The 6,083-nt window shown below is 45.9% G+C and overlaps 1 protein-coding gene across 2 annotated transcripts in view; it reads left to right on the top strand.

Annotated features, from left to right (window-relative positions):
• The first annotated feature begins 3,498 nt into the window (after window positions 1-3,498).
• The window catches only part of ZNF217 (zinc finger protein 217), a 28,559-nt gene continuing 25,974 nt past the window's right edge, over window positions 3,499-6,083 (top strand). The window contains exon 1 of one of the 2 annotated variants that reach the window (XM_051633062.1): window positions 3,499-3,646. The gene's annotated coding sequence lies outside the window, so the exon portion shown is untranslated. Of the gene's footprint in view, window positions 3,647-4,304; window positions 4,323-6,083 lie in introns of those variants that run through there. The other variant, XM_051633063.1, reaches the window with a different exon arrangement.

Genomic DNA, 6,083 nt, shown 5'->3' with positions numbered 1-6,083 from the left:
ACTTGACTGCTAGAGCAGGGGCTTGAAAAAAAACAAAACAAAACACAAGAAACTGCCAAATGTTGTGAGCCCTGTGAGAAGCCTTGCCCAAGATCACGCAGGAAGTCTGTGGCAGAGCTGGGACTGAGCCCAGATCCCCTAAATCCCATTTGTGCCTTAACCACACGACGGACCAGATTTAATAGCTGTCTAAATATGAATCTAAAATGAGAAAGTCCCTGTGCAAAAGAATGAAACTTGGCTGATCTCCTGCTGCCAGGTATAGACAGGGTATTTTGCTGCTCAGGTCAGTTTTTCAAGGCAAACATCCACGTTAACCCTCGAAAGACTTTAAATTTAGGTAAAGGCTTCCTGTTGCCTGATCAGCTCTGTTTTCATTCTCTCTGACATCAAGGGTTTTCTCATGTGCACTATGCAGAAGAGCTGGATTTGAACCAGTTTGCAAGGCTTTTAGTATGGATTTTTACAAAATGTAAATGCCCACAATGTAATTTAAAAGAAATTATAACTTTAAGTACATTAGGAGTTTGGGAACTGAAATGAAACTTTTCAGCTTTTGGCAATGTTATTTTATTTTTGTCTGTTGTTATGGAGGAGATTATCACGATTTCGGGCATGCTGCCTGGTTCCAAAGTCTAGTTTGGGGCTAGGTTTAATATTGCAAGACTGTGTAGTAACATATAGTACAGAACAGTAAACACAGGTCTGTCAGTCTTTCCTGTGCAGTTGGTGCAGAAGTTTTTATTTCATACATAACACAGATTGCTGAAGCTTCTCCAGAAAAGCAGCAAATGTCCTAAACACAAGGCAAAACAAAGGGAGAAGAAAATACAAGATTTGTTTTTACAAGTTGGCCCTTGCCTCATATCAAACATTTCCAGCACCATGAGCATGAATCACGGAGGTCATCGTGGCTAATCTGTAAAAATAAATCGGATGTTTTAATTTCAGTCATGTAATGTGAGATTATATGATATATTTTGAGGGGAAAAAAAAAAAAAAAAAAAAAAAAAGGAGAAAAGTTCTAAGATAGTCTGAGACTCTCACTCTTTCCTGCAACAGTAATTCTGTTTTCTTATGTTTTGCACAGAGGTACCATATTTCAGTGGATAATGGACATACGGCTTCTGTGTTCTGTTAACTCATGTTTACAGTCGTCCAGAGAACTGGTTCCAGAGAAACACCCCTTATGATGAGGAAGGTGAGTGTATTTCACCTGAAAAAGTACAGTCTTTAAAAAGAGGTAAAGATGAAGAGGGGGAAGTAATGGGTTTTGGTATGTCAGCAGAACAAGAAATATTGCAAAACCTAATTCTGAGTCTTTTAGGAGACATAGGAGCAGAAGCACAAGTTTAACATTTTTAAAAGTTTGTGGGCCCTGAAGTTTGTAAGTCTTAAATATAACGACTTTTAAAATGCTAAATCAGAAGGAAATAAAAAGACGAATTTTAAAACACTCTTTATTTCAAAGTCATGTGACTCAGAACTTTGGGTGTAGCAAAACTGGTAACTCCCACCCATTTCCAGCTAAATTCTACTTTGTTCTTGCCCTGCTGCCGTTTGTAGATACTTAAGTAGCAAGGCCCACTGAAGCGAAGTGGCCTCCTCCTATGCATAAACTTGGGAGTGTTTGTGGGATCAGGTTTGGTCACATAGTACAAATTAGTGTGCAGGAAGTTACAAAAAAATTCGAAGCTCTTGCAATACTGTGGAATATTTTACCTGAGTGTATAAACGCTCAGATGCATCCCACTGGAAAAAAAAAAAAAAAATTAAAAAAAAATTTATACTTAAAAAAACCAGCCAAATGAAGTTGCTCTTTGTGCAGCAGGTCCTACATCATTTTGCTCCTGTATCAATTCAAAACTCTTAGACTATTAGGAGCAGCTGGAGGACCCAGACCTAATGTCTGAAAACCTGTGAAGCAGCAGACTAAGGCAAAACCCCGCGGTCTGATTCACACAGAAGTTTTTTAACTTTCAGGAAACAAGACAGGGTGCACTGTCTGTCTACAGGACTAGTTGAAGTGCCAGATCTTAAACACACGTATTTAAAAACTTTGACCTTATCAGTTTTGACCTTTTCATGAAAAGAATTCTGTTTCAAGTTAGTGTGAGGCAAGATTCAACTTTGCCAATAAAGATATTTCATCTTCCAGAATTACCTGATGAGTAAGTATATTGCCACATTCTGTAATGTTTTTGATTAATCTTTATTTGCCATATAAGTGACCTAAATTTCAACCTAAGTAGTCTTGCTGATTTTAGACTGGGAGGCATTTTAAGAAAACCCTTAAAAAGCACATACCCTCCTGTCCCCCGTAATTTTAGTTGCGATTATTTTAGAAATGTCCTCCATTCCGGCAAAAAAAATTTTTATATTGAAGCAAATAAGCCCCTGGGTGTGATCTAAACCTACTGATGTAAACTAAACTGGCTTTAACAGGTCTCAGTGTGTCTTTGGGGGGAAAACAAGAGGAAAGACCGCATGGAAACTCACCTCTTTCTTATCCCATTTACTTGAAGAAGGTGCTAAACTCAGAGTCTCGCAGAGATTAAGTACCTCGCTAACACTATTAGAGATCACATTTAACTCCTAAAATGCTCCTCAGTTCCAAGTGGAACACTTGAAAACATATTTAAATCTTTGTCTGCTGCACTCAATTCCACTTTAGCCTCTGTACCCCTGAAGAAGTAATGCTACGCCAGAGGGAACAGCTAAGCGCTTATAGCTGTCAAAAGAAATGCAGAATATATGGATTCTTGGCCTCTTTTGGGTGATGTCTACAGCAAATCGCCATCGCTCGGTGTTGTTTTCCCTCCTCAGGGAGGCAGCCTCTTGGGCGGGAAGCGTTTGTTGAGCTGCCCCGCAGCACCCCGAGGCCACGGGGGCTCTAATAGCATGACAGAGAGAGATAGCTCGGGCCATTTTCCCCCTCAACGATCCACCAAAGGAAACCGATGACAATACTCACGAAGCGCATTGGTTTTATTTACATTTGCAAAGAAGGGGCTATAGGAGCAGCCCAGACCGATCCGGCCTGTAATGGCCCCTGCCGGGTGCAGGCTTTATGTCAGGGTGATATAAGGCTTTATATAACTGCCCTTCGCTGCTGCGTTTTGTTATTCATGGAGATAACCATCGCCCCATCTCCCTGCATCACAGAACACAAAGGCGGCCGGGTCCCAGCTCGCCCTTGCGGGGCGGCACACGGCCGGGGACTCCCGCGCTTCCCCTTCACACCGCGGAGCCACAAAGGGAACAACCGCGTCACGGCGCGGGCCCAGCCCTTACCGAGGCACTACCGACATGACGTGCCGTTTGTCCCGGCCGTGCCACGGGAAGCGGGACCCCCCGCACCCCCTCCCGCTCCGGGGCGCGTTATTTAACGGCAGGGCCCGGCCGGGCCGCCCCGCCGGGGGGGGCGGGGCCTGTGCGCACGGGGGGCGGGGCCTCCTGGCGGAGGGGGCGGGGCCGAGCGCAGGGGCTGCCCCAGCAACAGCTGCCGCGGGAGCCGTTTACAAACAGTTCCCGAACGCCAGCGCCGCCGAGTCCGGGCTCCGGCGGCACCGCGGGCGGCCGCCCCCACTCCCCTCCTCCCTCTACCCCCCTCAGGATGCCGGCCGGGGAGGCGGCTCAGGCACAGGTGAGGGAGGGCTGGGGGTCAACTTCCAGGGGGCTTTGGCTCCCCTCCCCGCCTCCTCCCCCCCCACGGGGGACACCTGAGGGAGGCGCAGCCCCTTCCAGCGGGGCGGTCCCTGCCGTGAGGGTCTGGTTGAGTGACTGACCGCGGGGAGGTTGGGGGGGGGGAGAGAGAGCAGCTGCCCTCCAGGACGTTTTGAGGGGATCGAGGGGGTACACCCCCCGTTGTGAGGAGTCTTCACAGGGTCACCTCCCCTCACAGCAGGGCCGCCCATCATCGTGCTGTCCCGTCGCCTGGAAGCACACTGACCGCCCCTGGGGGAGGAAGGGCAGGTGTGTGGGGGGGACGCGGCTCCCGGGAGGAGGTGGGAAGGGCCGGGGAGGGGGCCAGGTGTGTGGCAGCCGGCCCACCTCGGGCCGCTCAGCCTCGCCCCCTCCCGCGGCCGAGCGGCAGCAGGTAACGAGCCCCTCCCGCCCCGGGGCCGGCCGGGCCGCAGCGCCCGCGGGCGGGCAGGGCAGCGAGAGGCAGCGGCGGGTGCGGAGGGAGAGAGAGAGAGAGAGAGAGAAACCTTTCCCTCCCTCCCTCCTGCCACAGCCAACTTCTCCCTGTCCCCGATTTCCTTCTCCTGCCCGGGATCGTCTCCCCCTCCCCTTCTTCTTCACCCCCCGCCCCCGCTCAAGTAGGTGTCTCAAACTTCCATTGTATACCTGGGTGTTTGCTTTGGAAATACTCGAGGAGTCGAGCCTGGGTTTTGGGGGTGCTTTGCTGCCGGCTGGGTAGGGGGGGTGGAGCGGGAAGAGACTATTTCTTTGTGAGTCAAAGATGTTCCTGGAAGAAGGATTTGTAGTAAGTGGCTCATGGGGCGGCGGAGGGGGGGGGCGTTAATGCAAAGTTTATCGATCCGTTTTACCAGTTTTTGTTTCATTTACCTTTGTCTTCTCAAGACGGAACCCTTGCTGATAGCTTCTTTGGTATCGTGTTTCTCTCTTTTTTTTTTTTTTTTTTTTTTTTAAACAGGAATAGGAAGTTTAGAAAATAAATAAATAAGCCTCAACTGACTTCTTAAGCAACAAAAGACCTTGCCAAGCGAGGACAATAAAATTCTAGAATATCTAGAGATTAAATTTCATTCCTGTTCCGCGATACCCACTGGACCTTCTGTTTCTGTGTTTGGGGTTTTTTTGTTTGCTTGTTTGTTTCCCACACAGAAAACCTGCAGCCAGAGTAAGGTCTGTATGTGCTCTTAATGAGCCATCCCATAAAATGTGCTGTGTGTCTCCCAGTAAGTATTTGCATTGAAGTGTAATAGTTTTGAAGTGGTGCTGAACAAAAATCTTTATGTTGGGTTATTGATCTGCTGATGAAAGGCGTTTGAATTTGAAAAGGGTTTCGTTTGGGGGTTTGTGTGTTTAAAGGTGGTTTATTTTTTTAGGCAATATCTTTTTTTTTTTAATTTCTGAAATGACCTTGAAAGCTTTAAAACTACATCAGTTTTCTGCCAGTGGGTTTGAGGGGGAGGCAGTAGCAGGAGGATCTGGTGAAAATCGAAAATAGAAATGGGAACTGAAGTAGATGCAGTGAAATATTTTCTTATATAAGTGTGTGAAAAGGGAAGTTTTTGTAAGAATGTGTGAAAAAGAAGAGAGGGAAATAACGCGGTTTCAGATGCAAGGAGAGAGAGGGAGCATATCATTCTTCACATTTTATTAGGCCCTGAAATGCAGGAGTGATATGATCTGGAAGACACAGAAATAAAACGCCTAACTACAAGTTGAATAGCAGGCATTGACTTGCTGACCAATGCTTACATGCTTGTTGGTTGGTGGGGGCTGATTTTATGTCTGCAAAGGTATCAGAGCACAGTGCTATGACAATGGCTTGCAAATGCTTTAACGCCATGTTTTATTGCTCTTAGGAGCTCTTATTAACTGTAGGTTTGGGAATACAACTAATACTTTAATTTGTGATGTCCACACTAAGGTTTAAGCGTTTCCTTAGATAATATAAAAGGACAGTTTCAAATAACTAGGATAAACTGCATTCTTTGGCAGAGGGGGAGGGAAGAGGGAAAGGGTGGAGGAGGCTTTTTTTTTTTTTTTTCTTCCCCTTTACTAGTTCTGTAACTGAGTCAATATTTTAAGATCGGTAGCAGGAATGTGGCTTTGTGATCACTAATCTTTCTGTAACGTGTTTTTTTTTTTTTTTAATGAGCAATATTGTAATTCTGAAAAAATTATTTTGATTTTATATCTCACAGCTCGTTTTTGAAACCAGTATGAGTTTTCAAGTTTTGTCTTTTAAGTTTTTAGGATGATAAATATGAAAAAGAAGTAACTTTAGAAACGTGGTTATTACAGTGATTATTGATTGTCTTGGCCTACAGCCAAACAACTCTTCTGCATGCAGCAGAGTTGCTGATCTAAATTCTATAGATTATTTT

Source organism: Apus apus, chromosome 15 (genome assembly GCF_020740795.1).
Source record: "Apus apus isolate bApuApu2 chromosome 15, bApuApu2.pri.cur, whole genome shotgun sequence".
Taxonomy (NCBI): Eukaryota; Metazoa; Chordata; class Aves; order Apodiformes; family Apodidae; genus Apus; species Apus apus.
This window is presented reverse-complemented; position numbering and strand designations above follow the sequence as displayed.